General features: G+C 38.7%; 2 non-coding genes across 2 annotated transcripts; both read left to right on the top strand.

The window, feature by feature from the left end:
* The first annotated feature begins 5,024 nt into the window (after positions 1 to 5,024).
* MIR374B (microRNA mir-374b) lies at positions 5,025 to 5,136 on the top strand. The gene has a single exon (NR_106339.1). It is a non-coding gene; the product is annotated as a microRNA mir-374b (primary transcript).
* Positions 5,137 to 5,168: 32 nt separating this feature from the next.
* MIR421 (microRNA mir-421) lies at positions 5,169 to 5,280 on the top strand. Its single transcript, NR_106381.1, has one exon. It is a non-coding gene; the product is annotated as a microRNA mir-421 (primary transcript).
* The last annotated feature ends 9,714 nt before the right edge of the window (positions 5,281 to 14,994 follow it).

Genomic DNA, 14,994 nt, shown 5'->3' with positions numbered 1-14,994 from the left:
AGGCTGAGGCAGGAGAATCGCTTGAACCTGGGAGGTGGAGGTTGCAGTGAGCCGAGATTACGCCACTGCACTCCAGCCTGGGAGACAGAGAGAGACTCTGTCAAAAAAAAAAAAAGAAAGAAAGAAAGAAGGAAGGTAGGTAGGTAGGTAGGTATTTGGGGCCAGCTGGCCTGTAATCCCAGCACTTGGAGGCTGAGGTGGGTGAATCGCTTGAGGTCAGGAGTTTGAGACCAGCCTGGCCAACATGGTGAAACCCTGTCACTACTAAAAATACAAAAATTAGCTGGGCGTGGTAGTGCCACTTGTAATCCCAACTACTGGGGAGGCTGGAACCTCGGAGGCGGAGATTGCAATGGGCCAAGATCGTGCCACTCCAGCCTGAGTGAGACTCCATTTCACAAAAAAAAAAAAAAAAAAAAAAAAAAAGGAAAAAAAAGAAAAGAAAAGAAAAAAGTATTTGGAACCAAAGAAGATAAGAATTCTGTTCCATTTGGTAGTTTATTTTAATTCTAAGAGCAACTCTTTGAGAGGAAGCTGGAGGAGAACATCCATGATACAGAGAGGGATCTGAATGTAGAAGTTATGAGAAGCATCATAGGAAGTAGAGCTGTTTATATTGTAGGAGAACTCCAAAAAGAAGAATTTGTCTTTGCTTTGTTGTCTTCTGTCTGTTTTCAGATCTCTTATTGGGTCAGGGACAGTTGTCTTTTGCTGCTTTTGAAGGCAGTTCTAATTAATAGAGAAGCAGTTTTAAGGACTCTCCAAAGATAATTCTTGGAAGTGACACCTAGAGGCTTGTATGAACTCTGGGAATTGAACTTCAGAATCTCCTTGGGTGGAATGAGTTGGATTACGTGCACTCAAAGGTCACTTTTATTCCTGAGATTCTGTGAAGGTCTCGATTGGCAAATGAGTGTGCTACTTTACATGTTCCCATTTAATCGTCACACCAACCCTCTGAGGCATGTTAGAGAGGTAGAGTAGGTTTTCTAAGGTAATGTCTAATTAATGGCAGAGCACACTCCCCCACACATATAGCTTAATTCTCCTACATTTGTATAGCCCTTCCTTCCTTCCTTTGTTCCTTTCTTTCTGCATCTGGCTGTGTTGGCCAGGTTGGTCTTGAACTCCTGAGCTCAAGCAGTCATTCCACCTAAGCCTCCTAAAGTCCTGGGATTGTAGGGGTGAGCCACCGAGCCCAACCTTTTTATTTTTATTTTTAGTTAATTAATTTATTTTTGTACTTTATTGTTTCTAGAAGCTTTTTACAAACATGGTTTTATTTGACCCTTATAACAGTTTGGTTAGGAATAAGAACAGATTCACCAATGTGTCTAATTTATAGGTGGAAAACAGGCTCAGAAGCTCTTTAGAATATCATGAGAAGAAGGGATGTGGGGAATTATTCAATACAACTTCTGTATTTTGCACTTCAAGAAACTGAGTACCAGAGTTAAAAATCTGGACATTTGGTGGGTGTTCTTAGATTTGTGTTAATGCAAGAGGGTTGGATTAGATGATCTCACAGGGTATGGGAATGGATGGTGTGTTCCTTGTATCTACTGTGTAGTGTAAAGTTAGTTGATACTAGCTCAACATATTAGATTAAGTGGCATTTTAGCAAACATGAATGAAAGGCACCAAAAGTTTAAGGGGGAATTTAAAACATTAGGTAGCAGCTTGTAGAGGATATATTTAGGGTCATGATGTCCTTCTTGTTGGCCTTAAAAACACTTCCTGCGCCAGGTTCAAGGGTCAATTGGGAACAGGATCAACAGAGGATGAGGGTTTTTTTTTGTTTGTTTTTGTATCATTTTAAGACAAGGTCTCACTCTGTTGCTCAGGCTGGAGTGCGGTGGTACAATCCCAGCTCACTGCAGCCTCCGTCTCCCTGAGCTCAGATGATCCTTCCACCTCTGCCTCCTGGGTAGCTGGGACTACAGGCACATGTCACCATGCCTGGCTAATTTTTGTATTTTTCGTAGAGATGGGGTTTTGCCATGTCGTCCAGGCTGGTCTTAAACTCCTGGGCTCAAGTGATCTGCCCACCTCAGCCACCCAAAGTGCTGGGATTATAGGTGTCAACTGCCACACCCAACCAAATGAGTTATAAGTTTGTGATCTGTTTTTAGCCTTTGTCCACAACTGTGGGAGTCACCATTCACTCTGTGACATAGGCTCTCAGAATGATGGCTCTCTTGACTGTGGCACTGATCATAGATTTAGAAGCTCCAGTATGGGAGGACCTTAAAAGTCTCCTATCCCAAATAGATTATTTTAAACTAACCCCAGTTCAAGTCCCTGGGTAACATACCCAACAAATGGTCTTTTAACTTCTGAGTAAGTTTACTTGGTAACTGGGGACTCCTCCTTGAGTTAGCTTGTCCCTTCTTTTGAGACCTCTTTACAACATTGAGCCCCAAAATGTTTTTCTATAGCTTCAATTCATTCAGCATATTTGTATTGTACCACTACTCAAGAACATTGCTTTATTCTCACTCCTGCATATTCAGCATCTCTCCTCTCTACTGTCATTTGAGCTGCCAGGCACTGTGCTGGGTAGTGGGGATATGGAGATGAATTAGACACCATCCCTGTCCTCAAGGAGTTCTCAGTCTAGTGAGAGAGATCAACATCTATGTACACATATAATTACAACAATATGGTATGCTCTACAATGGAGGTATGTACAAGATACTCTGGAGTTCAAAGAGAAATCATTTCACAGAGTCTGGAGATGACAGAGCTCAGAGTACCTGGTATATGAGTTGAGTCTTTAAAGAAGTAAAGTCACCTTTTGACTAGGTGAAAAACAGGGAAAGGCTTTCCAAGCAAAAGCATGGACATTGGAAGTAGTATGATGAGTTTGGGGAACTACAAATAGTTCTCTAAATTAGGTTGGAAATGTAGTCCAGGAATAGAACTTTATATGGTATGCCATGGGATTTGGATTTCATTATAAGTGTTTTCAGAAAGGGATGCTTTTAGATGATCACTGGCAGTAGTGTGGGGTGTGTTCAGGAATGTTTTCAAATCTGGACAGGGAGATGAGTTAGAAGGATACTGTGGTGGCTAAGATGAGAAATGATGTAGGGCTGAAAGGAGTGGGAGTGGCGAAGAGGGGATAATCTCTTAGGAAGTTATAAAAATTTAGTCATGCATTGCTTAGCAATGGGGATATGTTCTGAGAAGTGTATTGTTAGGCGATTTTGTCATGTGAACATCACAGAGTATATTAACACAAACCTCTCTAAATGGTATAGCCTATTACACACCTAGGCTACAAACCTGTACAGCATATGACTGTACTGAATACTGTAGGCAATTATAACAGAATGGTAAGTATTTGTGTACCTAAACATATATAAACATAGAAAAGCTACAGTAAAAATATGATATGATTTTGTGGTGGGACAACTGTGGGATAACTGTCATATATGAGGTTCATCATTGACCTAAACATTGTTAGGCAGCACATGACTGTATAGACATAATAGAACTTATAGGAAAAGTTATAGAAAAACTTATAGAAAAAGACCTTGATGAAAAATACTGTCATATTCTTTGGATGAATGTCGCAATTAACTCCTTTTAGATCATAACTTGACTGTACAGATTGTGCAAGATTGTTTTCTGGGAACAGCTGTATATGAAATGTTGATTCTCAGGGAGACACCTAGACACCTGAATTGCAGCAGACATTTTATGGTGTTGCTAAGTTGCTGGTCCTTCTCATCAGTAGCAGGCCTACTCTCACTGTCACATATCTCCCACGGTTTTTTTTTTTTTTTTTTTTTTAATTAACCAAAAGTGAAGGCTTTTATATCAAAGACTCAATTGAGGAAGCAGTGGCCTTAGTCATTATTGGCATAATTGCTTTAGTTTGCTTATGGATCTTAAAACGTTTATGACTATATCTGCAAGTAAAAAAAAAATTCAATAATTAAAAACCTAAACATATCGAGTGTTTATTTTCTCTTTTTTCAAAGGTATATTCTAAACTCAATGTTCTTCGGGAAATTTTCCAATTAAGGCTCTGAGTATTGATATTTGGGATTTAGAGAATGGCTTTCTATGACCAGAATGGTTAGTGAGGAGATTTTATGTAAGTAGGACTGGGTTTTTCAGGGGGCCTTGTGTAACTTGCCATCAAGAGTTGGGAAAGGAGGCCCTGAGCAGTGCAGCAGAGCTATGTAAAGTGAGAGTTTGGGTCTTGGGACCAGGTAGCCTGGGCTCAAATCTGCTCTCACACTTACCAATGTGGTCTTGAGCATGATTCTTCACTTCCCCAGGACTCTGTTTGCTCTTATGTAAAATAGGAATAATATTTATTTTCAATGATGGGGGTAAAAAGTACTTAAAGGGACTAATTATGTAAATTGCTTAGAACAGGCCTGGAATATACAGCTAAATGCTGTGTCAACTGTTGTTGCTGATAATGGTGTTGACTATGACAAGTATTAAAAGAAGAGATTTGACTAGAGGTACTTATATTTTGAATGATCAGTGACGATGTTAGGGTTGAGAAAGAAAAACAGTAACTGACTTGAAGGTTTTCAATGGTATGTAAGTGTGAGGTCATTTCACCTTTTATTTCTCTGCCAGGTAGAGTGGGAAACCAAATTAATCACTCCATGCTCTAGTGACTAATCTATTGCCTTTGCTTTTAGTTCCAAATAGAAAGCTGTTGAAAAGTTGTTGTATTACACCTGCATAAAGGTTATCCTGAAAACAGAAAAATGCATTAGACTTTGTCAAAACTGGATTTGAAACCTAATTTCAACTGCTTGCTGGCTGTGTGACTTAAACTCGTTGAACTTCAGTTTCTTCCTCTAATATAACTATTAATTTTCAGAGTTTCCATGAAGATATTTGTAAAGTGTTTGTCATAGGCACTCTATACATTAATTACAGCTATTATTGTTAGATCTTGGGACACCCAGCACGTGACAAAAACAACAGCAGACCCTGGTGCCTGGGAGGACTTCATGGATCCAGCAGCAACCTGGAGTGGTGCTCCTCTGAAGAAATCCTACTCGGATGGATATAATACAACCTGCTAAGTGTCCTAGCACTTAGCAGGTTGTATTATCATTGTCCGTGTCTATGGCTCTCGTCTACCAGACTTTAAATTCCTTAAGGGCAAGGACAGTGCCTTACTCATCTTTGTATTCACAGTGCCTAATCCGGTGCACATTGTAGGCCTCATTAAATGTTTGTTGAATGAAAAAATGAATCATCAACAGACATTAATTGGGCGCCTGCTCTGTGATCTCCATGGGCTCAGCTTGTCCCCGCCAGTTGCCAACAACGTCCAAGCTCTCTTCAGAATGCTTACTCCTGAAGCTTATTCCTGTCTTCTAATTCTTTTGTTGAGGACTTTTCTGTGTAGTGCAATGATAGCAAATACACTTGATCTCAAGTACCATCTCCAATTGATTGATAATGCCTGCCCTGATTATGTTTTATAACAAGATTCTGAAACCAGGTCTTATCTCAGTGTGAAAGACATTTATGACTATTTAGTGATGTCTGCTGAGGGTCAGAGAAGGGGGAGTAGCAGCACAAGTGCCTCATATGTCATATTTGCTACTTTGTTTTCTATGAAATACTTCATTTCTATGCCTGCATTTTAGTCTTAGCTACTTGCTGATGTTGCATGGCTGTTGCTGCTACTGTAATTGCTGCTAATTGCTCCCTGGGTTGGACCAGAGTGCTCATTGTCTGAACAGAAACCTCATCCTCACAGTCTGAGGTTTGCTCCTGTGGCTGATATTTAAAGTTTTCCCCTTTCAACTTTACTCCAGCTATCCCCTTACCTGCACTGACAGGTAATCCTCCACCGTCCTGTTCACCTCTCACCAGGTTCATATTTTCTTTATCTTATTTATTGTACTTAATCATTATTTTGTGAGAAGCTTTTCTGATTGTAGATGTGACAACCAGAATACAAGTTAAAACCACTTATCCAGCGCCTTACAGTGAATCATTTAACATGAGAAAAAAATTGAGTGTGTTTGCAGATCATGGGGCAGAAGGAATTGAGAAGGGAGTCATTGTAGATGTGAGAAAGAGAGAGATGATAATAGATGGAAGATGATCTTGAAAGATGATGCAGGTGAAGCTGGAAGGGTGAAATTTATGGCTCTAGAACACGTGCAGGTGGAGGGTTAGCCTTAGGTGAGTGGAACTACCTCTTTGCTGGAGCACAGAGATAGGGATAGGAGTAAGGAAGAGGACTTGGCAAGGTTGGTGAAGATTTGTAATTGTAGAGGTGGATGATGGGGAGGAAGCTGACCAGGAACAGGAATATGGAGACAAAAGCTGCTGGAACAGAAATACTAGAGGGCTAAATATGAACCAGAGTCCCTAAGGAGTATTCAGGCCAAAACGCTGGAGTGAGACCATTAACAGGAGAGCTTATGGTATATCAGAGTAAGAAATGAGTTTGAAACTGGGTTAGAAGCTCAGGAAAATATGAAGTGGTTTTGGGGCATTGTCACTAGCAGTATTTGGTTGCCTTGATTGATTGAGGGGTGGACAGCTAGCAAGAGAGGAGTTACACAGAAATGGATTTAAGAATCCAAACTAAGGCCGGGCGCGGTGGCCCACACCTGTAATCACAGCACTTTGGAAGGCCAAGGTGGGCAGGTCACCTGAGGTCAGGAGTTCGAGACCAGCCTGACCAACATGGTGAAACCCTGTCTTTACTAAAAATGCAAAAATTAGCCAGGTGTGGTGGCACATGCCTGTAATCCCAGCTACTCAGGAGGCTGAGGCAGGAGAATCACTTGAACCCAGGAGGCGGAGGTTGCAGTGAGCCGAGATCCCACCCACTGTACTCCAGCCTGGGTAACAGAGTGAGACTTCATTTAAAAAAAAAAATCCAACCTGGACATGGAAGGAAGTAAGGTCAGGAGTGGCCTCAGTCTGGGCCAAAAAGAGGCTTTAATGTGAACAAGGTGAGTGCTGAGTAATTGGAAAACTGGAGTGATAGGACCTGTAATCAGAGTAGACTTTGGAGTGTTAGATTTCAAAACTGGAGTGGTTAAGATACCTGTGAAGCTAGGATGTCAGATGATCATTTACATGACTATTATACTAACCCAGGATTATAGTAGAAGCTAGGCTTAGAATGAACACTGGGCCAGGTACAAAAGGCTTCAGTGACTGTGAGGAATGACTTGGAGGTTGGCACATGTTAACTGTGCAAATACTAGAGAAGAAAGGCTGTAGTGGGATAGTGGATGAGCCTTAGAAGAGTGGGGGGATCCAGGTGATTCCTTCTTTTATTGAGTATTTGCTCTATGCCTGACACCTTGCTATATGCCATCTGTTCCCTCTTTTGGGTCTGTCACACTTCAGGAGTGGGAGAATGCGCAAGAATTCCTGGTGAGAACAGCTAGGGGAGCTGTTGGCCTTTAGCACTGCTGGAATCTTGTGGCCGTCTCCTAACTCTTTCAAAGAGCTGCGGGCTGGTCAGCTTGAAGTGGCATAAAAAGATTTATTTAGGATCTAAATTTTTCCTTGATCTTGACCTAAGTTAGTTACATGTTACAAGCATTTGTTGGCCATGTTCCATAATGTACTTTGGCTTCTGAGCCTCTGAGTTGAAGAGTGAGCTAGTGCTGCTCTTAAAAAACAACAACAAAAACAAAAAACCAGTCATAGTACACACATGTTAATTAACCAGAGCAAGACACAATCCTATTAATTCAGCTTTTTAGGATAAAGGGTAGACAAAAGAAAGCTCACATCAATAGGTGAGTAACAACTACTTTGTAAAAGCCACTCTAGGGTCAGAATACATCCAGTTTAGTGGTCCATATTGTAGAATTTCCCTGTGCTGTTAGGGAAGAGGGCTGGCAATTGAGGCAGAGAGATGGCCTTAAGGACATGGAAGGTAAAGCTTAGGAGAAGAGAGTCTATAAAACCTCTGACATGGCATGCAGACATTTTTCTTTTGAGTACATTTTACTGGGGAGAGGATCCATGTCTTTTATATTCTCCAAATGACTCAATATTCCAAAAGAAGTTTAAGAACTACTGTGTTAAAGTGATCAGGCCCTCAGACAACCCATCCCCTCTTGTAGGGGCTGCTTTATATTTATTCCTCAGGAGGAGCTGGTAGAAGACTTAATGTGAGGGAGAAGAAAAGGAAAGAAGTAGCGGGGGATGACTACAACCTCTCTTCATCTCAGCTTCACAAAGCATCATTCAACAAATGGATCACTATTAAGATCCTCTCCAGATCACAGGTTGCTATTTTCAAATGCATGCTTAGATTTCTCTTTTCTCTTGTCGCATTTCAGAAGTTACTATACTCACGGATATGTGTATAGGAACAGTTACTTCCCATACAGCTCCCCATGTTTACGGGAAAAAAAATTCTTAAAACATGGTAGAGTACTTGCTCTGTTAGGCCTTCAATAATGTTGTGGATCCCCACTGCTGGAATATAGGCCACCAGAGATGGGTTTGGATTTCAGCAATAAATGACCCAGCTTCATAGAAGGAGAGTAGTCAGCTGATTTGAAAGTAACCCCAATCCTTGTGCTCATATTTGTTTACTTTTTCCTTAAGCCTTATAAGTAAGACATATCACTGATGAGATCAAACAAAAGCCATAACTTTCTCCTTCCACCGGCACTTTTCTTTCCCACGTATATGCCTTTGGGAGCCACCCTCTTCTTTCATTTGCACTTTCGTCCCATCACTTAAGACCCAGAGAAGCATGAATGCTAAGATTGAGGATGAATTTGTCATAGTTATGGCTGGAGTTGAAAAATACTCAAATTGATTACTCTGATGCCCACGCCTTACCTGATCTCATATCAGCCATTGGAGATGTAGTCAAGGCCAGCAACTCTGCGAACTCCAGCCCCAGGATTTATGCCTGATGTCTCAACTGATCATGAAATACTGGTAGGAGGGCTTTCCCCATCCCAGGTCCCCCTTCTGATTTGGTCATCAGATATGTCCTTGTTTTAGGACATACAGATATGAACAGAAACAATATCAGGAGTCCTGGTTAGTTTTTGTCTCTCGAGGATGGGCAGGATAGGGTATAAGGGAAGTGGAAATTCTTGTGTGTTTCAAATACATTCCTTCTTTGTGGCGGGGAGATGGAGTCTTGCTCTGTCGCCCAAGCTGGAGTGTAGTGGCGCCATCTTGTCATCTTGGCTCACTGCAACCTCTGCCTCCTGAGTTCAAGCGATTCCACTGCCTCAGTCTCTCGAGTAGCTGGGACTATAAGCACATGGCACCACACCCAGCTAATTTTTGTATTTTTAGTAGAGATGGGGTTTTACCATGTTGGCCAGGCTGGTCTTGAACTCCTGACCTCAAGTGATGTGCCTGCCTTCGGCCTCCCAAAGTGCTGGGATTACAGGCGTTAGCCACTGTGCCTGAGTCAAATACATTCCTAATGAATCCCCAGGAGACCTTTGCTCACATCTTCTGTCACCTTATCCTGGCTCTTGCCTCATTTTTCTTTTCTAGAGTCATCCTAGGGAATTTCTTGCCCTCACTGACCTTCCTCCATTTCTTTCCCCACCTTGATGAGTTTCAGTAGGTCTTTTTTACTTTCTTTCATCCTAAGCCATTTGTCTCTAACAAGTCCCCATCTGAAAGTTTTATTGTGAATGAGTGAATGAAACCTTAGAGAGTGTTGCGAGTTACATTCATGTTGCCCTTGGATATAAAAAGAGAGGCAGATGCATTTGCTTTTGGGGTCTTAGTCGTGAATCCTTTGCCTAGGCCAATGTCCAGAAAAGTTTTTCCTGGTTATACTGTAGAAATGTCATGGTTTCGGGTCTTAGATTTAAGTCATTGTTCTATCTTGAGTTGATTTTTGTATAAGGTAAGAGAGATGGATTCAGTTTCATTCTTCTACATGTGGGCTATCTACTTTTCCCAGCACCATTTATTAAGTAGGATGTTGTTTCCCTAGTTTATATTTTTGTGTGCTTAGTTAATGATCAGTTGGTTGTAAATAGTTGGCTGTATTTCTGGGTTCTCTATTCTGTTCCATTGGTCTACTTTTATACCAGTACCACGGGTACACTAATATCTCAGACTTCACCACTATACAATTCATCCATGTAACCAAAAACCACTTGTACCCCAAAAGTTACTGAAATAAGTATTTTTAAAGATTTTAAAAAATAGAGAGGAAAGAGAAGGAGGCTATGAAATTCCATAATGGAGTTACAGATGCTTGACATAATTTAGTGGATATTGGATTTAGAAGCTTACATGAATGAGGCAAACCTGAGATCTGTGATATTTGTAAATGAAGATAGGAGTGAACTTACTGCCCTTAGGAATGGAGGGAGGGAAGGAAGGGAGAAAATGAGAGATGCCATAAAATCTATTACTTCAATGGATTTGAAGTAATCCTTTGAAGCAGGCAGTGAGACTTACTTCATAAATCCATACCTTTTTAATGTGGATTGGAGAGAAGTTGTTGCGCTGTAATACCTCTGTTGCTACTGTGAGAGTCATTGCCAGCCACTATTCTCGTGTCAAGCTGCCCTTGAGGAGGTTTCTCTTGACCCAATTTAGAAACAACCCAAAACAAGATTTGTAACTTAGAGGAATTCTTTGATTCTGTGACAAGGGGTCTGTGACCCCCTTAAAGGGATCAAGTACACAGGAGATAGTACAAGTAGTACTAAATAGCCAGCTTAAAAAATTGGATAGGTGAGATGAGACAGGGACAGTGGACAGAATGGCTCTAGGCATCCCCAAACACCACATCTGGGATAAGGAAATAGTACAATGGAAAGTCTATCCTTGGACCTACTATTTGTCATTCCCCATGGCATGATGGAATATCTAAAATAAAAAGAGTTGCTTTGGAGAAGGATTGCAAAATATTATTTCATAGAAGAGATTTAGAAGAGGGGAAACTCCCAATTACATAAGTGGGCATTATAGCTTCTCAAAACATTGGTTCCCTATATGGGTCATGAAGATTGATCCCAGTATCAGCCTATGGCTTACTAGGCCAGTTTAACTGAAAGATTTAATGAGCTTGGAGGGATGCTGCCACCTGCACTCTCACTTTGGCGGGTGTTTATCACCAGTGAGTGCAGTACCTAAAGGAGCAAAAGGACAATAAGCACCCAGTGGACAACAGTGTGGCATTTTGAGTGAAGATAGCAACTGAAAAGATCATGGGCTTGGCTAGATTGGGCTGGGCTTGTTTTTTAAAAATAAAAAAAAAGTTTTCCTTCATGATAAAAGTAACAGGTGATCATTGTTAAAAAAATAAAGTGTAAAGTATGAATTAAAAAGTAAATAATATGTATAATTTTATAAGCCAGAAAACAATAATTTGTAATATTCAGGTGTATGTCCTTTCATTCTTTTTAAAAATTATGTATTTAACACAGTTTTATAACAAAATTGACATCATATTGTATATATCATTTTATTATCTAATTTTTTCATTTGAAAATTCACAAGCATATTTCCATGTTATTGTTCTTTGAAAAATACAATATTAAGTGCTCCATAATATCTTATGGATTTAACAAAGTTTATTTAGATGATGTCATGTTATTGGACATTTTGATTATTATCATTTGCATATAAAATTTAAATGTAATGAAGAACATCACTGTACATTAACCTTTATGCACATCTGTAGTTATTTCTTTATAATAAGGTTCCAGAATTAAAATTATTTAGTTTGGATGATGAGAGCATTTATTAGAGCATCTGACAGGTGATGTTGAGTTTTCCTCAATACAGTTGTGCAAATTACATTCCCACCAGTAGTGTATAAATGTGAATATCCCTCCATATATTCATCAAAACATGGCCTTTCTAATTTTGTAAATCTCTGCTAACTTAATAGGTAAAAATATACCTTTATTGCTTTAAAATTTTTATTTCTAATTTACACACAGTAAAATTCACTCTTTTTAGTGTATGATTCTATGGGTTTTGACAAATGCACAGTCATGTATCTTCTACACTAGTACCATACAGAGAAGTTCTGTCACTTTAATAATTTCTCTTGGTGGCTCTTTTTGTATTCAACCCCTTACCCCATACTCAATCTCTGGAAACCATCAATTTATTCTTCATCCCTATGGTTTTGCCTTTTCCAGAAGGTCATATAAGTGGAATCAAGCAATATGTAGCCCTTTTGGTCTGGCTTCTTTCACTTAGTAAAACGCAGTCAAGATTCTCCCATGTTTTGTGGATAATTATTTCATTCCTTTTTATCACTGAGTAGTACTTCATTGTGTGGATGTACCACAGTTTTATTATCCATTCACTAACTGATGAACTTGTAAGATGTTTCTAGTTTTGGTGAATATGAACAAATTTGCTATAAACTTTCAGGTATAAGTTTTGTGTGACATAAATGCTCATTTTTATAGGGTAAATGCTTTGGAGTGGGAATGAGTGCCAGACTGTTTTCTAAAGTTTCCCTAGCATTTTGCATTCCAATTACAAATATGTGAGAGTTCCAGTAGCTTTGTATCTTTACCAGTATTTAGTAATTTTGTATTATACATATATATGTATGTATATATATATATTCATTTAAATTTTAATCGTTGTTAGAATTTGTAATTCCCCAATGATATATGGCATTATCTTTTATTTGTTTATAATTGACACATAATTATTTATGGGATACATTGTGATGTTTCAGTACATGTGTACATTGTATAATGATCAAATCAGGATATCACCTCAAACCTTATGATGATCTTACAGTTAAAGATGATATATTCTTGCAAAGTTTCTGTTCAGATCTTTTGCTCCCCTTTTTATTGGATTGTTCCTTTTCTTACTGTTTTTATATGTTTTTTAATATATTGATACAGATCCTTTGTCAGATACATTATTTGGAAATAGATTTTCCTAGTCTGTGACTTGTCTTTTCATTCTTTGAACACTGACTTTTTTAGAGCAAAAATTTTAATTTTGATACAATTCACTTTATCAATTTTTTTTACTTTTGATGTGCAATGTAAGAACACTTGTCTAACCCAATGTCATGAAGATTATATATTATTTTCATCCAGGAATTTTATAGTTTTAAGTTTTACATTTATATCTATGATACTTTTTGAATAAAGGTTTATATAAAGTTTAGCTATGGGTCAAGGTTCAGTTTTTAAAATATGGCTATCTAATTGTTCTAGTACCATTTGTTGAAAAGATTGTTTCTTTTTTATTGCATTGCTTTTGCACTTCTGTCAAAAAATCAATTGATTATATTTGTTTGGGTCTAATTCTGGGCTGCCTATTTTGTTCCATTGTTATCCATTCACAAATACCACACTTTCCTAATTATAGGAAGTCTTAAAATTAGGTAGTGTGTACAACTTCGTCCATCTCAAAAATCGTGTTGGTTACTACTTTGCTTTTCCAGAAATTTTAGAATTGTTGCTTTCTATAAAAAATTCTGCTAGTATATCTGTTGAGTTAGAACTATAGATGAATTTGAAGAAAATTTACATCCTCACAATATTTTGTCTTTAGGCCACAAGCATGATATAGCTGTATATTTATTTTGGTCTTGCTTTTTTTTCCACTTTCAGCATACAGATCCTGGACATATTTTATATTTATACCAAATATTTTATATATTTTCTACTGCTGTCAATGGTAGTGGTTTTTAAATTTTCAAACATTCATTACTAGTATATAGAAATAAAATCACTTTTTAAAAGTGTAATGGCGTTTATTGTTTTTCAATTTAATAAACCACATTTAGACAACACAATGATTAAAAATGTTGACAGTTGGGACGATGTAAATGTAAAGGTAAAGGTAACAATTTTTACCTTGATAATATAAAGGTAAAAATGTAGTAGACAGTATATGGGGACAGAAGAGGAAGTGAGTAGGAAGGGCAGAGTGGGAATATTAATAGCATCATCTTTTATAGAGAGAACACACTGATGTGATTGAACACCAAATAGGGGTATATGCATCTGAAAGTCACTTTTGGTATGTTGATCTTGTATCCTGCAACTTTGCTAAACTCATTTATTAATTATAGGAACTTTTATGTATATTTCTTGGCATTTTCTACATACAGTGGTGTCTGTATAGTTTACTATTTACATGTGAATACGGATAGTTTAATTTCTTCCTTTCCAATTTGCTTGCCTTTTATGTCTTCTTGAAATACTGCATTGGCTAAGACTTGCAGTAAGAAGTTAAAGGGGAGTGTTTGGAGCACACGTATTTGCCAAGTCTCTGATCTTAGTGTGGCTGGGGGGAAGCGTTCAGTATTTCATTAAGTATGATGTTAGCTATAGGTTTTTTGTAGATATTCTTTATCAGTTTAAGAAAATTTCCTATGATTACTAGATTGTTCAGAATTGTTTTAAGATCATGAGTTGATATTTCAATTTTGTTAAATACTTTTTCTGTATCCATTAAGATAATCATGTGTTTTTCTTAGTCAGTCATTGTAGCCCATTCTATTGCTTGATTTTCTTTATTAAGGTATATTCATTCCCATAGAAAATTCATGGCTTTTTTTGTTGTTGTTTGTTTGTTTTTTGGGGGAGGGGTGGTGGGGGGAAGTAGTACCACTTTATTCAGTGTTGTAGGAAATTTCAGGTTACTTCTTAAAAACAAAACCTAGGCAGCCTGGCCAACATGGTGAAACCCCATCTTCACAAAAAATTATGACAATTTGCCAGGTGTGGTGGTGCATGCCTGTAATCCCAGCTACTTGGGAGGCTGAGGCAGGAGGATCCCTTGAACTCGGTGGCAGAGGTACCAGTGAGCCGAGATCGCACCACTGCACTCTCGTCTGAGCGATAGAGTGAGACTCTGCCTCAAAAACAATAACAAAAAGAAAAACCTGTGAGGTTGTAGGTTCTTTCCCCTTTTTCCTTTCCTTTTTTTTTCCCCCCTTTTTCCTTTTTCCTTTCCTTTTTCTCTCACTCTGTCACCCAACCTGGATGGGAGTGGAGTACAGCGGTGTGATCATGGCCCACTGCAGCC

This window comes from Gorilla gorilla, chromosome X (genome assembly GCF_029281585.2).
Source record: "Gorilla gorilla gorilla isolate KB3781 chromosome X, NHGRI_mGorGor1-v2.1_pri, whole genome shotgun sequence".
NCBI lineage: Eukaryota > Metazoa > Chordata > Mammalia > Primates > Hominidae > Gorilla > Gorilla gorilla.
This window is presented reverse-complemented; position numbering and strand designations above follow the sequence as displayed.